At 40.0% G+C, this 23,265-nt stretch overlaps 1 protein-coding gene across 2 annotated transcripts in view; it reads left to right on the top strand.

Annotated features, from left to right (window-relative positions):
* The first annotated feature begins 383 nt into the window (after positions 1-383).
* LOC5566349 (E3 ubiquitin-protein ligase MIB2) overlaps positions 384-23,265 on the top strand; it is a 125,179-nt gene continuing 102,297 nt past the window's right edge. Inside the window, exons 1-2 of one of the 2 annotated variants that reach the window (XM_021845082.1) lie at positions 384-1,008; positions 1,220-1,559. The gene's annotated coding sequence lies outside the window, so the exon portion shown is untranslated. Of the gene's footprint in view, positions 1,560-23,265 lie in introns of both variants that reach the window. The other variant, XM_021845081.1, reaches the window with a different exon arrangement.

Raw genomic sequence — 23,265 nt, 5'->3', positions numbered from 1 at the left:
CTTCGGAACCCTTGACGAACAAAGCGGCGAAAGAATCATTTGAATCTATTGAGCCGTTCGTAAGCCATTTCGTGACATACAAACACCATTCCATTTTTATTTATATAGACATCCCAATTCGCTCAATTTTATCAAGGTTATAAAATAGATCTGCACACAAATCATTGCCTTTCTTTGACTCTTTCAAGAATAAGGCCAGTAAACGTCAAAATACCATACAAAATCAAAACAGTGCAGACGCTTATATCTAAATCGAGTAACTGTTGTCGATACTCATACGTATTCGGCGAGTTACAATTCGGGCGAATTTACCCTTCATCGGACCAAAACTGCTCGAAAACTTCCAGTTCAGCGCACTCCACCAGCTGTCAAACCAAATCGGAAAAATTCAACACAAAAAATGGTGGAGCCCCGCAGAAAAACGGCGACGACAAAGACGAGTTTGATTTTCATTTCGTTCCAGTGATTCGTTTGAAAATTAAATCGCTAAAATCGAACATTCTTTCCGCGTAATTACTTCGTTCATGTAGTTAGTGCGTAGATAATATTGTGTCAAAGTGTAGTAAGCATAGGAAAAAAGTGCCCTCTGAGCTGTTTTTGTATCGATGATTTTTCGCGCAGAGTGGTTGTTGTGTTGCTGCGATTCACCTCAGTCATCATCCGTTATTCACCTCACTCGCACTAGAGAGCAAAGCAACCACAGGCACAATCAGTATCAGTGTTCAGCCCGGAGGAGTTCGGATTGCGACGGATTGGGTCTTGGACGTGTTGTCTCTGTGAATTTGCCCGCGCGATATTAACAGTGAAGAAGAATAATCCAATATTCAGCGCCTTGGAGTGGAGATATTGCTCCCCGGAAAAGAGGACACACTGGAACGTGACAAAAACGACGGACGGAATTCCGGAATAGCCCATCCAAGTAGACGGCGACACACATAAAAATACAATCATCGAGAGCGAGACGAACTCGGGAAGAATGCGCAAAGAAGCGAAAGGGAGAAGAGCAAAGTAAGGTTCGAGAAAAGCAAGATGAATGAAAATAGTTTAAGCTAAATAAGGAAGAATTTCGTGTATCGAGGGAAAAGGCGAAGAAAGTGTTGTGTGCGTCGTGTTTTAACAACTTTCTTTAGTGTTTGAATTAGTTTCCTCTATTGTGGTCCTGTGAGTTGCGTTTTTGTTCGGTGAAGTGTGCAGATTCTGGAATCAATTCCCTCTACAGGAAGATAGAAGAACAAGAAAAAAAGTGCAACGGGTGAGCTCAGGTTTCTTTTTCTGGATATTTTTGTCCGCCGAAGCTTACGCTGCATTATATTTAGCTGTGTATTGTGTACGCAGCAGTGTAAGAGAAGTGAAGAAAAATAAAGCAAATCCAGTCGTCCCGAAGTTCCGAGTGTAGAAAAGGCAAAAGGGCGAAATATTGAGTTGAAGCAGAAATAATATTAGAAGCAGCAGCAGTATTTCTCATCTGGTGCCAGCTAAAAATAAGGATTGTAATTTGGAGCAGCCTGTTGGGAGACCAGCGAAAAGGAATTCTCGACTCTGTTGGGGCTCAAATTATGGTAAGTTGCTACGAATAAGAATAACCTTTGGCTAATCTTCCTAATTAGAATTGAGGTCACTTTTCCGACAACATTTCCTCTCTAGATAATAAAACCCTATGGAAGGTCAGGGGACGGAGAGAATGGACGCTGTTCCATGGATACCTGTTTGATTTTCAGGAAACCCTCTCTATTAGTCGTCTGGCAGCGGCGTTTCGTTTCCATGACCGTAATATTCGTCATTCGTCACGAACTTGATAAGCACTGCATTGGCAGGGATGCCAGGTGCTTTTTTGGGATGGGATCAGGTATATTTTTAGAGACTTGACCACTATTTTAATATACGTAAATCTCTAATTAGCCTGTATTTTTAATGGAAGGAATTAAAAGTTTCTTTTTTAATAGGAATGATTTCTTAAGTCACTTTTTTCACTATCGATCCTTGTTCAATATTCTAGAGACTTCGGAGAAACCGTTAGACACTTACGTGTCTATTCCACTGCTTCATCAGAAAGTTTTTAGATTAGATTAGAATTAGATCTCTCAGGGATCAGCTTCAGGATTTTTCCTAGTGGTTTCTCCATATTTTTTTTTACTAGAATGTTTTAAGGACTCCTAAAAGAATTATTCTTTCACAAGTTTTCTGAAGATTTTTCCAGGATCTGTTCGTAAAAATTGAAAACTCGAAAACTACTACAAAAAATCTTGCAAGATTTATTCCAGAGTTGTTAAAAATAACGTTTGGGGATTTTCCAGTAACTTTATTAGAACTAATCCAGAAGCTCCTACACTGTTTTCCAATAGTTCTTTCAACCATTTCCATCAAAATGTTCTTCTAAGATCTCTCAGGGATCAGCTGCACGATTTTTTTCCCTAGTGATTTCTTCACAGACTTGTACTAAAATACTTTCAAGGACCCCTCATAGAATTCCTTTTAGAAATGCTCTTAAGATTTTTCCAGAATATGTTCCAAGAAACCCTTGAGAACTCAAAAACTACAATCTTTAGTAATTTCCACAGGGATTACTCGGAAAATCTTCTCAGGGATTATCACCGCGATTCCTCCAGAGATATTCCTACTATTTCTTTTGCCGATTAAGCCAGTTGTTATTCTTGAAGCTGGAGTTCTTCCAAAATTTTCACAAGATTTCTCACAAGAAAATCTTGAAAGGTTTATTTCACAATTTAATTTGGGGATTTTTTCAGGAAGTTTACAAGAACTAGTCCAGAAGTTCCTACACAGATTTTCCGGTAATTCTTTCAAAAAATTTCATAGAGATTTTTTTTCAGTGATCCACGGTTTCTGTCAGCAATTGATTCAAAAATTCCTCCAAGAAATCTTTTAAACAGTCTCTCCGGAATTGCTCAAGAAATTCAACCTAGGGTTCCTCTTGAAATTAGTTCACATATGTATCAATGATTATTTCTATCAATTTATTGAGTAATAAATCACCCATATCTTCCATATATTTCTCAAAAAAAAAAAAAAAAAATATTAGATAAAATTTCCATGCATCTTAAAAAAAAATATTAGAATTTTCACACCACGTAGGGTCGGTTTTCTTTTAGTTATCAGTCCCCTATAGTCTTAGTAGCAGAGGCGACTCGTAACCTCACTTTTTACCTGTTCTACGAATCTAAAAATGGATAATTCGGCAAATATAGTTTATAGAACACAAAGTAAATGGTTGTACTTCCTTTCTAACAAAGCTCTATTTGTTAGATGCTAATTTGTTGCTGAAAATCCAGAATTTGTAATCGTGGAACAGGTAGATTTGAGGTTAGGGAAACGCCACTGCTTAGTAGTGACTCCCACTTGCTCCGGGTAATTTAAAATATCCATGAATCTTCTAAATCTAATTTAAATTTTTACATCCACATATAGCAATTTAGGATTAATGTTGGAAAACCTGCAACATATTATCCAGGGTTTTGATTAAATAGTTTTTCATTTTCAATCGTAGCAATGTATCTCTAAATTACTGCAAGACTTCTTCAAGAGTTCAGCAAATTTTTAGAGATGCTTGTAATAGTTTATCAACACAATTTTCTTCAGAAGTTTAATCAGAGGCCAATTTTGAATTTATTTTACAACTGCCAACCGATTTTTTAGAAATTACTACAGAGCTTGGTTACCATTATCGTTCATTAACAGTGTTATACAAGTTAATCCCTGGCCAAGAACACAGGGTTTGACGATGCTAAAGTAGAAGGTGCACCATAATATTACGCGTCTGTGAAACATATCACCTTACCAATACTTTGGAACACCTCTAACGGTTCATGATTTACATCGATGATCGAGCGCCAATCATGTTCGAAACCATCGGTCCACGCGGTCCAAGAGAAAAAAGGAAACTCTCATCAGCAGTCTTCAAAAATGGAAGGCAAATCACCTCGTAGTCCTTGTTGGCAATGCGGACAGATGCACTTTGTGCGTGATTGCCCATTTTCCAACCACCAGTGCAAGCAGTGCAACCGGATTGGCCACAAGGAAGGGTATTGTGGCTGTTTTTCCAAACCGAAATCAGTTTCATCCGGGGAGGAGAAAACACAAGCCAAGCCAAACCCAGCAAATAAATCAAGCAAACCCCGAAAAGCCAAAGCCAGAGGGGTGTACATCGTGAACCACATCGCTGAAAGTTCCAGCAAGCGTAAGTACGTGCCAACCTTTATCAACGGCGTTGCTACCAAGCTGCAACTGGACACGGCAAGTGACATCACCGTGATCTCAAAGCAAACGTGGAACTGTTTGGGCAACCCTCCGATGAAAAAACCAACGATCCAAGCAATCAACGCGTCGGGTGAACCGCTTCATCTGATGGGTGAGTTCCAGTGCGACGTCAGCATCAACGGCAAAACCGCTCGGGGAAGATGTTTCGTTACGACGGCTGCCAACCTCAATCTGTTAGGCATCGACTGGATTGAGCTTTTCGAGCTGTGGTCGGTTCCCCTCGATTCCGTCTGCAAGCAAGTAACGGCGAAGTCGGTCGACCAACAGATCCGTGAATTCCGAACGAAGCACGCGGATGTTTTCAACGATTCATTGGGACACTGCAAGAAAATGAAGGTAAAGCTTTTTTCTAAAACCAAATGCCAAACCTGTTTTCTGTCCCAAGCGACCAGTTCCCTTCAACACGATTCCGATGGTCGATGCCGAAATCACACGGTTGCAAACGTTTGGCATCATCGAACCTGTCGACTTCTCCGAATGGGCTGCTCCCATTGTTGCAGTGCGTAAACCGAACGGCCGAGTTCGCATCTGTGCGGAATACTCGACGGGACTCAACGAAGCGTTGGAACCCAACCACTATCCGCTTCCAACACCGGAGGAAATCTTCGCCCAACTCAACGGCAGCAACGTTTTCAGCGTAATAGACCTCTCCGATGCGTACCTGCAGCTCGAGGTGGATGAAGAGTCCAAAAAGCTGCTCACCATCAACACGCATCGTGGGTTGTTTCGTTTCAATCGCCTGGCCCCCGGAGTGAAATCAGCACCTGGTGCATTCCAACGTGTGGTGGATGGAATGATTGCGGTGGAATGATGTCATCGTGTTCGGAAAGGACATGAAGTCACACGCAGCTACACTCAACCTACTCTTCCAGCGACTAAAGGAGTATGGCTTCCACGTCAAAGCCGAGAACTGCCACTTCTTCCAAACACAACTCGGTTATTTGGGGCATATCGTGGACCAACGAGGCATCCGTCCAGACCCCGAAAAAGTGAAGGCTATCGTTGCACTCCCACCACCAACCAATGTCTCCGAACTTCGATCGTACCTGGGTGCGATTAACTTATACGGCAGGCTCGTGCGCAATATTCACGAACTGCGTCATCCGATGGATCAGCTGCTGAAGAAGGACGTGAAATAGCGATGGACTCCGGAATGCCACAAATCTTTCGACCAGTTCAAGGCGACGCTTCAATCAAATCTGCTCCTGATGCATTACGATCCCAAGCTTCCAATCGTCGTGGCAGCGGACGCATCAAGCACTGGCATCGGGGCAGTCATCTTTCATCAATTCCCTGATGGCAGAATGAAGGCGGTGCAACACGCTTCGAGAACGCTCGCACCCGCGGAGCGTAACTACGGACAACCTGAGAAGGAGGCTCTCGCGTTGGTATATGCGGTGACGAAATTCCACAAATATTTGTTAGGACGACATTTCACACTGCTGACCGACCACAAACCCCTCCTGTCCATCTTCGGTTCCAAGAAGGGCATTCCGCTACACACTGCGAATCGATTTCAACGGTGGGCACTCACTATGCTGAACTACGACTTCGAGATTCAACATGTGTCTACAAGCGAGTTCGGATGTGCAGACCTATTGTCCCGGTTGATCGACCGAACCAAGCAACCCGAGCAAGAATACGTCATTGCAACACTCAGCCTCGAGGAAGATCTGGTAAGCATCCTTTCCGACGCCGCCGAGAAGGTACCTGTTTCTTTCGCAGTGCTGCGGAAGGCAACATCAACGAACGCCACACTCCAAACCGTCGCAAAATACATCCGTGACGGTTGGCCCAGCTGCTCCAAGAATCTTCCCGCTGCAGTTCAATCCTACTTCCAACGCCGAGAATCGCTCAGCGTTGTCGACGGTTGCATCATGTTCGGCGACAGAGTCGTCGTCCCCGACGAGTTCCGACGAAGGATTCTGCAACAGTTCAATCGAGGACATCCGGGAATGGTCCGGATGAAGGCGATTGCACGAAGCTTTGTGTACTGGCCCGGCATCGATAGCGAAATTGAAGATTTCGTCAAGCGCTGCAACCCGTGTTCGACTGCAGGCAAGACTTCTACCAAGACGACACTGGAATCCTGGCCCGTTCCTTCCAAACCCTGGTCGAGGATACATATTGACTATGCAGGACCAGTAGATGGGGTCTACATCCTGGTAATAGCGGATCCTTATTCCAAGTGGCCCGAGGTGCACGTAACCAAATCGACGACAACGAAAGCCACGATCAAACTGCTGAATCAAACCTTCGCAACATTCGGCGTTCCAGAGGTAATCGTTTCGGACAACGGCATCCAGTTCTCAAGCCACGAATTGCAGAGTTTCTGTACCAGTCAAGGTATCCGCCACATTCGCATCGCTCCGTATCATCCACAATCAAATGGCCTAGCCAAAAGATTCGTAGATACCCTGAAGAGAAGCCTTAGGAAAATCCGTTCATGAGGAGATACACTAGAAGAAGCTTTGGTCACATTCCTGCAGGTTTACCGCTCCACTCCAACCAGTGACCTGGACGACAAATCACCGGCCGAGATGATGTTCGGCAGACCGCTACGCACCGTTTCATCATTACTCAAGCCAGGCAGAAGCGAAGGAGAAATCATATCCAGAGACAGGACGAAGCAAAACGACGCTTTCAACCGGAAGCACGGCGCAGTCAAGAGAGGTTTCCAGCACGGAGATACCGTGTTCGCCAAGGTTTATCAAGCAAACTCCTGGCAGTGGGAACCAGCAACCGTCATCGAGAAGATTAGATCTGTAAACTACAATGTGTTCCTTGAGGAGAGAGATCGCTTGATACGGTCGCATGCCAACCAGCTAAATACACGTGTTCAGGGAAGCAGTTCAGCAAGTCAGCCTTCTCTACTATCGATATTCTTCGATGGTTTCGGACTCCCAACTCCAGTAGAGACTTCGCCAACCGGCATTTAGGACGAACTTCCAGTGCCGCAGCAGTTCGAAGAACCACTGACGGCCAGCCCAGATATATCCTACCTGACGGAAGATTTCTCAAAGGATGAAGCCAGAAGGAACAACGGGTCCATAGACGAACCAGCCGAGGACGAAACTCCGAATGCAGCTCCAGTTGCAACGGATGTAGCAGCCCAACCGACTACACCAATCCTGGACAGAGGACGGCGCATGATTCAACTTCCAGCCCGGTTCAAGCCATATTGGATGATGAAACCTTAAGGGGGGAAATGTTGGGTCCCAGTTGTTATCACAGCACCATGGAAACAACCAATCTCAAAATTGTATATTTTTAATCACAGCAACCCTTGTATGACTATATAAGGGCACCGACTGACACCTCAGTCTTCATTAGTTATTTGACTTCCAATAAATTAACATTTAATTGTAGCAGATAAAGTCAAGCTCTTCTCATTCCGGAAGTAATCCGGACATAACAGTAACTTTCTTGATCGTAGTGCTAAATAGTAGTTTGAATAGTAATGACTCTAGAGCAACATAAATAATAAAAAAATAAATTGAATACCTTTTAATTACTTAGTAATGATAACAGATTGTAAATAATAATAACAAAGAATTTATATGAAAATGGTATGATGTAATTTTGATGAAAATTTGTAGTTTTTTTTAGTGAAAAGTGATATACCTAATGGATAATATATCTGAAGTGTTTTACGAAAGTTGATGAGTTATATTCGGTGGTATACGTGATAGTGTCGATGATGAGTGATGAAATAAAATGGGGAATGAGGACCTTTTAATAAAATTATTTTGTTCTTCACTTTAACCACTCTAGTAGCATTTCAGGCCTTATCATAGTTTCATAGTATATGAACTACTAGACTGCAAAACTACGGTAAGCGCTGATTGCTGCTAGGGTACACAGTGACCATTTGAGCAACATTGCTTAGGAACGTCTGTGTGTTGAACTCAATAGAGGCTTATTAAAGCAAATGCTGGGAAGGAGCTTAGGGCAGATTAAAAGTGCCAGTACTACCCCTATCGCTACTGACAAAATAAAAATAACAGTGTTATACATTTTGATGAAGCCATGGTTACAGAGGTGCGATTAACGATTGGATCAAACCAGCAGGTTGCTTCGATACCATGAATTCGTTCTCTAGCAAAGTGATCCCGAAGGCTCTTATTTGGATTTGCCCTTCCGGAAACAGACTTCAGGTTCACGCTTTTAGCCGCCCAGTCGACATGTTTTAATCAGGAAACTTGTAACTTGTAACAATCAGGAGCGGAGCATCGCACAGTGCGTTGTTCCATAGACAAAAATCAAATTTCAAGCTATTTTATTCGGCAATAATAAGCTGAGAGAGACGAGACTGCTGGTCTAGATTGCGAGCTTCCAAAAGTTCAGGGAAACCTGTCACCAATTGTTGCTCAAAAACCGCACATTCGAAGGGCAAAGCTTGGAAAACCGTCAAAATGTAAGTAAACGTTGTTAAAAATTCTAGGTGTTGTTCGATGATACATTTTAAAATGTGAATACCCAAATATAATTGTGTGTTGGAAAACTGCTATTATTGGCAACAATAAATGAATATGATTTTGACCAAAATAAGTTCGTCTGACCGTTTTGCACAACCCAAAATTCAAAGAAAGAAATCAAAGGCTAATAAACATGCCAAATTTCAGTGAGCTGTGTCCTCTATCTCAGATAATAAGTATCCGGAGGTATTTATAGATAGCATCTTATATAGAAACAAGCATTAGTAAGCTATAACAAAGCATCACATTTTTGACAACAACCGTCAAAAGTAACAGTTGTTGGAGTAGCAAAAACATTAAATTTTGCCGCATGTTTTTGACCTTTTTTTTCACGGAGAGCGTTTATTCAATCAAAATCTAAGAACATCAATTTTTACTATGAACCAGGGGGATCGGCACGTTGAATTGGTTATGAAATCAATCTTATAAAATACTAACTTGTAACTTTGATTATCAATTCAAACAAAGTTCCATCGAGTTTCACCCTAAATCATGTACAGATATGTTTCTTAGAGTGTCCTCTACAAGATCTGAAAGATGTAGCTGCATTTTCCTGCAGCTCTCGAGATTTATAACTATTTTCAGGTATACTCCTTAACTAGCCCAAATATGAAAATGGATTGTTTGTGACAAAAAAAAAAAAAAAAAAAAAAACAAAATCCTACAACGCTATGTGACCTTGGCTCAACCAGACATTACAGAAAAGTAAGTTTGGGTTAAAAAATAATATTTTGAATGTAGTTCTAAGATTTCATTCAAATTTTAAGCGATTGAAACAATTTTGTGATTATGCGTATATCATGTAATTTATGCAAATTAGCTTTTATTAACCAAGAACAACTCTGGACAAACATTTGAAAAGGGTTTTTTAGCCCACCCACGCAAAATAACACCACTACCAGGAAGATTAGTGTTAGTTCTTCCTGATAGTCGTGTTTATTCTGCGCGGCGTGTGAGTCGCTCTCACCGCTACTGACGTGAGACGACTAATGTTAATCAAATGGGTGCGAGTCGACAATGGTCACCCCATTCGACTCGTCTCAGTGTGAGGTCTGCCGCGCAGAATAAGCCTGGACTACACTCTGCAAACAATTCTTGTGAGGTTCCGTTGGATGTTGTTGATATCGGTTCAGATATCCAGCTGGAAAACAAAGGTCCCGGCAAACGCTCAACACAAGCAGGCTGCCCAACAACTCCCGGTGTGATTCTCTTGGCGATGTCTCCTCTTATTGCAGTTGCAGTCATGGTTCCAGTCGTCTTTTTCATTGGTGACTTGGCGGGATTACATTCAGCCATTCCGCAATTGTCCACGACCTTATTTACATGCGCGTGCTGCAAAGGCTGAAGAGTTCATGTTTGCCGGTCGTGCTAAGTCTTCATACCCAGGAAAGCTTCTTTACAATTCGTTATAGGGAAAATACTTGAAAGATGCTTTTTCAATCGAATAATGCACTCAAATTTACTCCCTGCGATAAGTAGGTAGTCTATATACAGCATGATGTCAAAGTCCATGCTATGACGTTGCAGATAACCCTTCGCTACTAATCGATCCTTGAGACTTGTCCATAGGGCTCGTGTTATTATACTTGCGAAGTGAGCGTTGTCCGGTTTGAGCTGCCTCGAAAACGACTTTGTCGTCAGAAACCGGAGAATCAGCGTGGAACAGGTATGCATCGTCAGACTGCTGTTCAGTAGTAAGTTCAACGTCAGGAACAGGAGTACCTTCACAAGTCATTCGGCGTTCCTCCATCAACAGTTCATTTGAACCTTGAGCCTCTCCATGCCCACATGATACAACGACTAATGGAATTGTTTCATGCTCTTCGCAATTCTTTTCGTATGGGAAAAAAGCTTCAGTTTGGCACACATTGACCGAAGGCCCGAGCAAGTATGCGTTTTTCTCGTTGCGTCGCCGGTTTTTGTTTTTTTTCGGTTTTCACGTTTGCCGGGCAGTGCAAGTTGAAGAGCCCGAGCAAGCAAAAGTTTTTTCATTGTATCGTCGGATTGTTACGTTACGTGAAGCTGAAAGTGGATTGTGGCTGCTCAGTCAAGAAATGGAGTATCGATTGGTGAGCTCATTTCATGCTTTTATTTCAAATTTGTAAAATTTATATGCCCACATTTAATCGTTCAGCGATGAAATGGCAATATGATTTTTCAACAAACTATGAGTGGTTCGTCACTATGAGTGTCGGCATAAACTCTCATTTATAAACTTCTTATGTTCCACAATTTTTTTTTTTTTCAAAAAACCCTTTTCCTTTTACGTTTGTTTTTGAAATTGAAGAAACACTTTGCAAGATTCAACACTATGAGTGTAGATTTGCTAAAGTTTTACTTTATCCAACTTTGAATGGTTTGCCACTGCAAGTGTTGGCATAAAAAAGTTCTGTGCCAATCGAGTTTTTTTCACTTTTTATATGAGTAAAATATGATAACACATGCTTTCGTCCTTACCGCCGTAGGAATTATACGTTAAGATATTTGTTCAACAAACTTTGAATGGTTCGTCAGTTTAAGTGTCGACATTATTTTCTTCTCCTTGGAAATTGCTCATATCAATTGAATATATTAATAATAATTATTTATTATATAATTATTATTAATAATTAATTATATAATCCCATCTGACTGCAAGGACGTGGCTGGCACCGTTATTGACCCTGTATAAATAGAGGCACTGAATTATGCAAACTGAAGAAGTTTATGGCCAATCCCAGCCGAACTTCTATTTGATTCTTTGTGCATCTTCACTGACCTCGGTCAATCACGGAATAGCAACCATTGATATGTGTAATCAGTCTAAGTTAAGCTAAGCTAAAAATCTTTATTCCGAATCAATCCCTAGAGGAATATTGTGTGTTTCTAATAAAATAGTTCAAGAAGCAATGCCCGAAGGATTTTTTTTTTCAAAAATCTATAGAGAAATTACCAATGTGGTGATTAGTGTCGAATGAATATTAAAAAAATCTTTAAAAAATGGAAACACCGTTGGAATAGGAATTATAGGAAGTTTTATTAACGAATTTTCTTATCAATTTAAGCGTGTGCTAGGATAAAGGCACTAGTAATGCTCTCTTCCATGAATAGAGGTTGCAAAATGATTGTTTGTATAAACTTTTCTCTCTCAGAACCAGGCTTGGGAACTGTGACCACAATTTGCCACAGCTCATCGATTCTGCCAGTCAACCAAAACACAAAGCTGCAGCAGCATCAATACCAACATTTTTTTGTTTTGAACTGTCATGGTTGCTTTGGATTTTGATGGTCGTATAGAAAGATGTGAATGTAGAGGCGGTAAATGTTTGCTACAGTACATTTCCCATCCCTGCTCAGAAGCGATTCAATTTTTCATTCTGATGTGAAAAAATTAAATCAAACTTGCGTCTTGTCACCTATATTCACAAGGATCGATGAAGAGAGATCGATTATGTCACTGACGCCCTTATTCTGGCAAACATTCGAATTGCTCGTAATAGCCTTTGTGACTTCAAGAATTCCTGTACGAAGCTCTGAAAGAATCCTTTATCAATTTTTAGATGAATATCTGAGGGTTGCTAGACAGGAACTGCTAGACAAACAAGTGCAGAAAACCTTTAAAATCATAGAAGCTATATTTGGTGTAGTTGTTGATTTATATTTTGAATTGAGAATTATTGAGAAATTCAACTGATTCCCTAATATCCTCCATTCTGCTCAATTATCTTCCAAATGGCAGACGTGTCTTCCAATGTGGCACCCCTGTGCATTAGTCAAATTTCTTGCTAATTTTATCGCTTGGCACCAGCCAGTTCCTCAATCCCAACTGGGACTGTCAAAGGGAACAATCCGAAGAATATGGAAAAGAAACAAAGCAAAGTACGAACTGGTCATCGCTTCGTATACGTCATGCAAGTCGGAAGCAGTCTCAGCGGGCTGCAACAGCACTTTCTACGACTCGTTTTGTTCACCGCACATAGTGGATGGGAATAGGTTCGTCGCACATAAAACCTATAGACGGATCGTACTGAGACCATAAAAGCATAACTGTCCCATATGGATTTTTGAACCAGCATATGTTTTCTTCGCAACATTCAAGTTTTAATATAGATTTGCGTCATTCCATACCAAGTGTCCACAGCACGCGTAATCGTCCATCACCGATTGAAGGCGTTATTTTCAATCATGCAAAAAGCCAAATTTTTATGTCAATCGGACCACCCCTCGGCCCAAGTAGCCACCTCCGTGATAGCAAATTTAACAAAACCCTTGATTTTGCTTATATTCTTCAATTTATATCTTTGAAACTATTGATCATAGAGAAAAATAATCCTTGGCTTTTTTTGTAGGAAAAAAATGTTTGCTGAATACAGTGTTGACAAATTTACTTTTTATTTCATATTCAGTTTAAAAACTGGTGGTAGTTGGTCCCTAGTGATTTATCCTACCTCCGTTCTGGTCACGATCTTCAGATTATCGTGATTCGTCAACATTCGTATTGATAAAGTGGAGGGACATGGTTGAAATGGAGTTTAAAAGAAACGAATGTCAGAACAGGTATCCACCGGCGACGCCAAACAGACCAACGTAATGTGGTGTAATTTGGGATTTGTGGATTGAATACTGATATTTTTTGCCAAGCATCAATATGGGTGACTTTCGAGGATAGCGAAACGTAAGAGGGGTTAGGACAAGGTTGTGGATTTACTGGGTAAATCCATCACATTGGGGTTATGACTCTGTGTCTTGTCAGGAATAGGGTCTGATTGGTATGGTAGTATGCAATAGAGTTCGGAATTGATAGACAGACTTTGAGGAAAGAAGTTTTGAACGTAAGGCAGCAGCACCTTGGATCTTAGAGGGCGCAGGTCTGGAGAGTTGGGCAGCTGTTCATACTAGGTTACATTACGTAGAAAGTGGAATCTGTTTTGCCGTGCACAAATTATGGGAAGTATTTGAAAATGTTTTCTTGTTCAGATTGGGTAACGCAAGAGAGGATTTTTAGCTCTGCGTTATATTAGGAGGATATTATAGTGCATGGTCTACTGATGACTGTGTATTTTAAGGGTGATCGAATGAAAGTTTTGTTGAGTAAAGTTACCGTTGAATTTTTGCAGTTCGTAATTGTTTTGAAATGTTTGTCGGACAATAAGAAAATTTTCTAGGGTATTTGTTTGGATGCTAATGCATTATATTGATAAATCTAATTGTTCGTATCACACGCGAAGCATAGCATAACCCAATGTATAATGAAATTAGGTTCGAAGAAAGGATTAATATTTGATCACTTAAACTTTACGCTGCAAGATATTCTTAATCGTTTTTCTTTTCTTCTGATGTACAGGAATAACTGGTATATTTAGCTAAAATAATGAACAATCATACGCATAGAGCCTACGGGTCATGCAGTTAGGATTGAAATTAAAATAATATTGCGCATTTCTTTCACATCACAGGTTTATCGCAGAAGTTTTTACATGTGCGGAGGCGTTGGTAGAGGTGCGCGATTGCGTCGAGTCGGGTCGGTGTTTTCAGCGGACTCATTTTTCGCAAATCGAAGAATGAGTGCTCTGAGGGCATCAACATGATTCGATGAGGTCCCACACTTTTATTTGCGCTTTTGCACTTGTAAATGTCTTACTAAATAGGAATACTTTGTGTTAGGGAAAGTGCAGGAGAATAAAATATAATTCATTAGAATTTTCTGATAGAGGCAGAGTTCACATGTTACTTAGGTATTTAAAAGCAAATGAGAACCACATTAAATAATAGATAAACACTAATGGTCATATTTTTATATTTTCATTTCATCGCGGTCCTCATTGCTCGAGCGGAGACGACAAAACTCGAGGTGGATAGAATCGACGCAACTACGACACGGAAAAGAAACAGATGAGAAACTATCGATACATTTATTCAACTATAAAAACCACGTTTTAACGTAATGACTTTATTTCTTCTCGTTTCAGCAATCCAACAACCAAACCATCTCTACTATCTTTTCATTTCCTCTTCGTTACATTTATAGTCCCTCTGGCACTGAATCGAATGACGCATTCCGCTTTTTATTAGCGATGTCTTTGCTGTACGTTGAGCATGGTGTCGGAGGTGATGTGCTGTGTAGAACATCGGATGTTCTACACGGCACGCTACTTCCGGCATTTTGTTTGGCGTGCGGGATAGGCAGTGCTGGTGATGATATGAAGGTCGCTATTCGGTTTAGTGCCAGAGGGACTATATCTATTTAATGTATCTGAAGCTTGTGGGACCGCTTTAATTCCGGCGCCTGCTTGTGGAAGATCCCGGTGTGCTAAACGGTATAGGACATGTTAACGGGGGAGGCTTGGTAGGTCCTCACCCAGCCCGTGTCTAGATGGGCGGATAATTGTCTGCCAGGGTGTGGATTGAGCAATTACAATTACAATATTCAGTTTAAAAACTATAAATCGATTTTTCGATGAATGAGTACATTTTAGATCAAAACACGATGGATTATCAGACAATTTACAGTCAAAAACACTTAAGAGGAAAATAACCATCATCGTTTTACAAATTTTCAAAACCAGTATTTTTGCTCAAAATTTAAGCAATGTTCAAGAAAATCTATCATTGTATTACACATGCTATCTGGACTGCGATGATAGATTTTTATGAGGATATCTTTTTTTTTTGAACGACAAAACTGGTTTTTTGTTTTTGATGATTGCTGATTATTGAATGATGGATTCTTGAGCCTTAACTTTCAGAAGAGTTTTGAGCCAACCTTGAGAATTAGCGTTTTTAAGATAAAAGTTAAGATATTCTGGACTCATTAAGAAATAAACAAAAAAAAAAGACAATTAAAAAATGCACAACAGTGTTGCCAGTTGAAGCTTTTTATATGCTTATTATAAGCTTTCTTTGCCTATCTTTTTTCATATGGGACAGCTACGCCTTTATGGTCACCGCAGTGGTAGTGAATAAGGCCCCGTTCCCTCGATCGTGACCACGAGATGATGATGATGATGATGGTTGCGGATCGGTTCCTGCATTTTATTCTATCAGTCATCTGCACCGCCGGTCGCTGCTGGTAGTAGTTAGAGATTGAACGGGAGAGCGAGCGGCCGTGTAGTAGGGCCAGGCACGTAACCCACGATAATTGTATTTGTACGTGCAAGTGCCAGTCAGTCGGCCGAATGTTGTTGGTATGTAGTGGGAGAAGGGCCCGTAGATTGAAATTTTTGTGTTGTGATGACTCAACGTTTGTTGCCCCAATCCGCTAGGGTTTTGTTTTGTGACTGCTCTCTGTTAGGAGGCATTCGTCGGCGATAAGAAGGGCCCCTGTGAGTGTTGTATACTAGATATTCGTTAACAATTTATGAAAGGGCTGAGGATAGGCGCGTTCCTATTGTATTCACGAGAATAAGTGATTGTTTTCATATGGTTTGTTGATTCTTTATTTTGTTCTGGATAGAATGATGAAACACGCAGAGCTTTTCACATGACCTACATTTACAAGTGTTTCTAATATTCATACAAATAGGTCAAATTTGAAGGCCTGGATCTAGTTTCATATAACATATCTTCTGCTTCTTCTTGGCATTACATCCTCAATGGGACAAAGCATGCTTCTCAGCTTAGTGTTCTTATGAGCACTTCTACAGTTATTAGCTGAGAGCTATCTATGCCAAAGTTGCCATTTTCGCATTCGTATATCGTGTAGCAGGTACGATGATACTCTATACCCATGGAAGTCAAGAAAATTTCCATTACGAAAAGATCCTGGACCGACCGGGAATCGAATCCAGACACCTTCAGTATGGCTTTGCTTTGTTGTCGTGGACTCTAACCACTCGGCTAAGGAAGGCTCCTTATATAACACATTTTCCCATAGTAAATCCCATACAAACTTTGAACGGCTGGCGCTAAAATATAGTTTCACCGATCGAGCTGAAATTTTGCACAGTTGTTGTGGGACCTAAATCCAATCCAAAAGTGGATTGGAGCGAGGATCTAAATTTTGTCCCACGCTACCCTACACGCTCAAAAAAGCGTTCTGGAAAACGTGAACTGTCAAAAATACACCGTGAACTACCATCATGTTTACATGAACGTTCTCGGAACTAGGCAACGCGTTCATGTATACATTCTAGTTCACGGAGTATTTTTGCTTGTTGACGAGTTCACGACTGCTGTTCACGGATACGAGAACGGATTTTTTTTCTGTGTATGAATGTAAATATTCACTCTCTCGTTTGGTACGTGGCACGAGAGCGTTCAAGAACAGCAACTCTCACAGACACTCTCACAGTATCGAGCCATTCGGGTGATTTATGTTTTGCATAAAATTGGTGATAACTTCCATTTTTTTGGTAATGCAGCCTTTAATAACCTAATTATAATCTATTGAACCATTGAACACCCCTTTGGTTGCAAACATAGCACAGAAAATAAAAAAAAAAATTCGTCTCTGTTTCTTGACCAGAATGAGAGTGAGTCAGCGAATGTTACAAGTGACTACAAGTTACACAGTGATCGGCGCCATACAGTGGGTGGTGAGTGTCTGTATTATTTTCATTGATGGCTCGTCATCATCCACGAACGATTAATGTCATACTTGCATTCATACGCAGGCGGTTAAATGGGATGAAATTGTGGCTCGTGTGTCAATGATCGTTAAATTTTCCAAAGCCTGGCTTCCAGGATAGACTGATGGTTGACCGGAAACCTGGATTCCATAGGAAGCAGAACGATAACTTCAAATTGTAGCGGAATGCAGTGCTTAGGATAGCTAAGCAAAATCCTTACGTCTAATGAACACATACATGTTAAGTTCTTCTTCATAATAATGCCCCGAACAGAAACGGAAGCAACTTCAAAAACGTGAGCTTCCAGGTCCTGAAACTTCGAGGTCTTGCATTTTGTACTGCACTCAATGAGGCAAGATTGACGATCATTTCAAGACCAAACAGTTGCCAAAATATGCTGAAAGTTACATGGTTTGGCAAGTTATAGCATGATTGTTATAATAACTGGTACAATTAAACAGTAATAGTACGTTAAAAAGTGTCTGCAGTAATATCTCTTGTCGTAAAATTGAAACGTCCACGTGTTCTGTATTTTTCTCGCCTGATTTAGCGTCATGCTATTACGAAAAAGTTTTTCAGAGGTGATATTCAGAAAATAGCATTAAACTTGTCTCTTTTTAATGTATTCGAACCCTTTGAGCAGAATCTCATTAGAAAATCAAAGATGTAGATTTGAGTACCTTGTACCTTTTAATTCCGCCCTAATTGCTTATCTTTGAAAGATATGCGTATTTCGACTACCCCTTTCAGTGTCAGTTACTCGTATCCACTAAAATTGTACCAAAAGATTGGTTTTGTTTTGAGATCTAAAGCAGTAATATAAATCTTGATGATAATGATGGTCATGGCTATTATATGATGATGATAGTGCTGGCATGAAAAAAATAGTACATAATAGGTTGAGACACCCATATTTTGGAAAAATATACATTTGAACAAAATTAATTTGATTTTACTTGTTATTGACAACGAAGTTACAACTATTAAAATGGTGTAGACTTTTTATATGGTATAAATTAGGAGTGGTGATTTTACCCCATCAAGAGGTCGGTTTTATTCCGCGGTTTTATTGACAAGTTTCCACGCATAAAACGTTACTTTCTAAGTTCATTTGTACATTTCGTTTCTTCTCGTATACTCTTACAAAGCAAGGTGGAACAATGCAGCTGTCAGCTCAATGTTTGTTATCACTAATTAAGTCTCATGATATTACAGATTAGCTTGCAACAAAATCTAAATACTCGCAGATTTTTCATCATATAAAATATGCACGTATATCATCTCCACCTTTGTACGTATTAGGCCTTCTGGCGACATCTTTTACGTGAAACTTTGCACATATCAGCATCATATAACGTGAAAGGTGATTTCGTTATACAGTCAAGCCTTCGTGAAATGACATCTGAAGGGACCGAGTAATCGAGTAATGGAAAATAAAACCTTTGGAAAGCTATTTCAGGGGACCATCATAGTAACCATAAAATTTCGTTTCCAGTATGGTTCCATGAGTCGATATCGAGTCATGGAACATCGACTCATGGAGGTTTCCCTGTATGTGCATTCTGGTTGTCCGGGAATACTTTCAAGAATAGTATGGAAGCACTTGAAAGATTTCTTGGATACTTTTTGAAGGAAAATTGTAGAAGTCTAAAAAAATCTGATAATCTCCCTGGCATATTTATATATCAAATTCTTCAAAGTAACGTTTGATGGGTTTCTAGTGGGATTTCCTTAAAAAATATGTTATGAATTTCAGGTGGAATTTTTGAACATTTTTTTATTCTTGAACGATAATAAAAAATCCTATGTATCGCTTTTTATTGGAATCCATAGTTCCATTCCAAAATTTGGAACCGTCATTAAATTAACACACGAAAGATTTCGCTTACTAAAACCACATTTTAAAAATTCATGGCAATTATATTGATATTTTGAAATGTTTTATCAAAACTTGTTTGTACTTTGATATTATGATTATGAAAAGAGAAATGTAAAGCTATCTGAAAGTGAAGCTAACTACGAGTGCAAAGAGGTTTTTTTTTAATTATGATCCTGCCAGTTTCACATTTCCAACAGATAGCGGCATTTCATGGCATGGCACTCTCCTGTACCCTTTGTCGGTTACTGTACACTAGGGTGCGAGTGAAACCTCAAAGTTTGAGCCAAAAATATTAAGATTTAGAGGAGGCGCAAGCGACTTGAATGTGAATTTTGAAGTTTTAAAACATGTCGTTCAGTGAAGTCTTCATAACTTGTTTTCTAACAAATTTCGAAGCTCTTAGCACCATTCTCTTCAAAATCAAATTCATTAAAAGTTTGTGGAACATGTTCTTTTTTAACATCAACGCTAGTCTAAGTTAAAAGTAGTTTTCTCCAAACTGGGTTTTCAACCTTCAAAAAGATTCATTCATTTATTTAGTTAACATCTATACAGATAACACTGAATCAACAATTTCACGCCACAATACTCGGTTCGTGGCCGCATCTCTCCATCCTCGGTTCTGCCCCACGCTCGCCAAATCGATACGCACTTGATCCGCCCACCTAGCTCGCTGCGCTCCACGCCTTCTTGTACCAACCGGATCCGAAGCGAACACCATCTTTGCAGGGTTGCTGTCCGGCATTCTTGCAACATGCCCTGCCCATCGTATCCTTCCAGCTTTGGCCACCTTCTGGATACTGGGTTCGCCGTAGAGTTGGGCGAGCTCGTGGTTCATCCTTCGCCGCCACACACCGTTCTCCTGCACACCGCCGAAGATCGTCCTAAGCACCCGACGTTCGAAGACTCCAAGTGCTTGCAGGTCCTCCTCGAGCATCGTCCACGTTTCATGCCCGTAGAGGACTACCGGCCTTATGAGCGTTTTGTACATGGTACATTTGGTGCGGGCGTGAATCTTTTTTGACCGCAGCTTCTTCTGGAGGCCATAGTAGGCCCGACTTCCACTGATGATGCGCCTCCGTATTTCACGGCTAACGTTATTGTCAGCCGTCAGCAAGGATCCAAGGTAGACGAACTCGTCGACCACCTCGAACGTATCCCCGTCTATCGTAACACTGCTACCTAGGCGAGCCCTGTCGCGCTCGGCCCCACCAGCTAGCATGTACTTTGTCTTGGCCGCATTCACCACCAGTCCAACTTTTGCTGCCTCAAAAAGATATTTGCAATATTTTTTCATTAATTTTAATACAAAACTATATTGGTAATTTTATAAAAACATATGTACTATTCAACTTGTAATTATAACAACTTCAGTTTAATAATAAAAATGTAACAACTACCGAAAAGCTAAACATTGCGTATACTTTGCAATTGGGTTAAATGGACAAATTGATGTGAAGTTTTGCGAAAAAGTTACACGTCTTCTCAGTGAGAACCGAACTCACGACTCCCTGATCTCTAGTTAGGGCGCGTTACCCCTACGCCATGAGAGGACTCATGAACGCAGAAGTTAACCTGAATTTGATTTCAGCTCAATAATCACGTAGTCCTTTTTCGCAAAGTGCACCTCTTTCGGAAGAATTAGATGCCCATCCAAACGCAACGCTTTCTATTGATATCCAATGCCTAGCCCGAGAGCGCATTATTTTTTTTATGTATGGAAATAGCACACTACACTAGCCAACAACTGTGCTGGCTAAGGTTTCTATTGTGTGGGTTCGGAATATGAGTTTGTTAGGAATTTGAAACAAAACGGTATTTTGTAGTAAAAAGAGAAACATTCTGGAGAGAACAACTTTTAGTTAAGACTAGTTTTGATTTTAGGCAAATTAGATGTTCTGCAAAATTTTCATTTATTTAATTTTGAAGAGAAGGATGCTAAGAGCCTCGAAATTACAATGAAGACTTAACTGAACGCCATATTTTATAACTTGAAAATTCACCTTCAAGTCGCTTTTGCCACCCCTAATTCTTAATATTTTTGGCTAAAACTTTGAGGTTTCTCTTTCTATGCGATTTAAATTCAGAAGAGCACACGAAATATCGGTTTTCAGAACTTTCGAAAAATAAGTGGCACTGTACTGTACACCTTATTATCCGACGAGGGTTATAAGCTCCATTCCCGTTGAAACTTTTTCAATTCTCAGGAAGACTGGTGTGTGCGTTTCGTTTCCTTTGTTGTACTTCAATGATGACTGGAGCAGATGTTCTGTTAAATTTGCTTCACATTATTGTTTTTGGATGGTTTTGATTCTTTTTTTGTTTCAAACGGTTATTTCCGTTCAATTGGCAAAATACCAGACAAAACAAAACAAAATCACCTCGCCGGATAAATCTGATGGGCATGCAAAGTCATCATCCCAATTTGTGTAATTATTCAGAAGCGGAGCCAGTTACGACGAGTACAAAAGTTCGACGGAACACTTTTTGTATTGCCATTTTTTCTCTAAGGTCACCATCCGCCCTCATTTAACAGGGTAAGTCCTATATATTTTTTCAGCTATTTTTCGAGAAAACGTTAAAGGATCCAGGAGTGATATTGAGTGTGAAAATAGTGGATCAAATACAGAGATTACTAGTCCAACAGACTCTTCCAAAAATATGTCGAGTAATGTCTCAAGTCAATTTTATATGGAAGTTTATTGAGAGATTCCGTCCGAGGCTTTTCAGAGATTGCTCCAGATCCAGAAAAAATCAGCATTTTATCTGAAAAAACTTCCTCGAAAGATTTCTCAATGAGGATATGCGTAAAGGAATTACTGGCTAAATTCTTTGAGTAGTCCTTATTGAAAATGGTAATTTACTAGAGTGTACAATATTAAATTCAATTTCTTGTTCATCTACAGGTATCCTCCAAACCAGTTCAAAGTTTTATTATCATTGAATAAATTCTTGGAGAAATTTTTGAAGTAATCTCTTTAGTAATTTTAAGAGGTTCAACAGTGGTCACACTATTATGGGTCACCCACTATTATGGGTCTTTTCCATTTGAATTGTAGTATGCAAAACAGAGTGACTAATAATCGTGACAAGGTGACTCATAATAGTTGACCACTGTACTAGAAAAATCCTGATTGAATTATTGAAGGTATCTTCAATGATCACCAGTAAGGATTCCCATAGATATCTGTGTAAATAACAATGGATGAGCTCCTGTAGAAATCTTTGGAGACATACCTGAAGCCAACTTTATTTAGGCAAATACATAATCAATAGCACCAACTAAATAAAAATAAAAAACATAATCAATTTCTGATTAAATTCCCAAAGAACATCCTGATAAAAGAAGTACCCTAAAAGAAATAACTTGTCGGATTCTATGAGAAATCAATCAACATTTGAAATATTTATTGATATTTTTTCGGATCCTTTTGTTTATTGATTCTTGTTCAATGTCTCTTCTATCTATTTTTCAGGCATGTGTTCTCTAAAATTCCGACTTTTCAGACTCACAAACTTCAAATTCTGGGAAATTTAAAACAGTGTTCCTTATTACATATAGCCTCCAATTTTACTCCAGTTACATGTATTTTTTTTCTAAACCTCAATCATGCATCTTGAAGTATATCATATATCATGACAGATTCCATATACAAAACATCAAGAACCCTCGGTTTCATCATGTTTTGAATACACAGTTGCAAGGTTAGAACGATCTGAAACTATTCTAAGACTTCGATTCGAGGATCTTTTCGAGTAATGTTTAAGGCTTGTAAATAAAACTCGTATGAAGAAGTTGTACTTGGTGCGCCGCTATACGTTATGCTGTCCGATGGCAATATATGCTGCCCTGCATCGAGCAATTCAAACCGGGTGGTAAAAGCGAACGATAATCAATCTGATTGCCCGCGGCGATGAGGTGAAGAGTAATATGTGAAATCAATTAACGTAATTGATACACTCTTCTTGGTGCCACTCGTAAAGGCGCCTGTCGCCTCTTTGTCCACTTGTTTCATGCCGGGTTGATAGTGCTGATGATGATGAGATCATATCAGCCGCCCACAATGGGCGATATGGTGGCCAAATAACA

This window comes from Aedes aegypti, chromosome 2 (assembly GCF_002204515.2).
Source record: "Aedes aegypti strain LVP_AGWG chromosome 2, AaegL5.0 Primary Assembly, whole genome shotgun sequence".
Lineage (NCBI taxonomy): Eukaryota > Metazoa > Arthropoda > Insecta > Diptera > Culicidae > Aedes > Aedes aegypti.
Note: the sequence above shows the minus strand (reverse complement) of the source record. Positions and strands in the feature narration are given on the sequence as shown.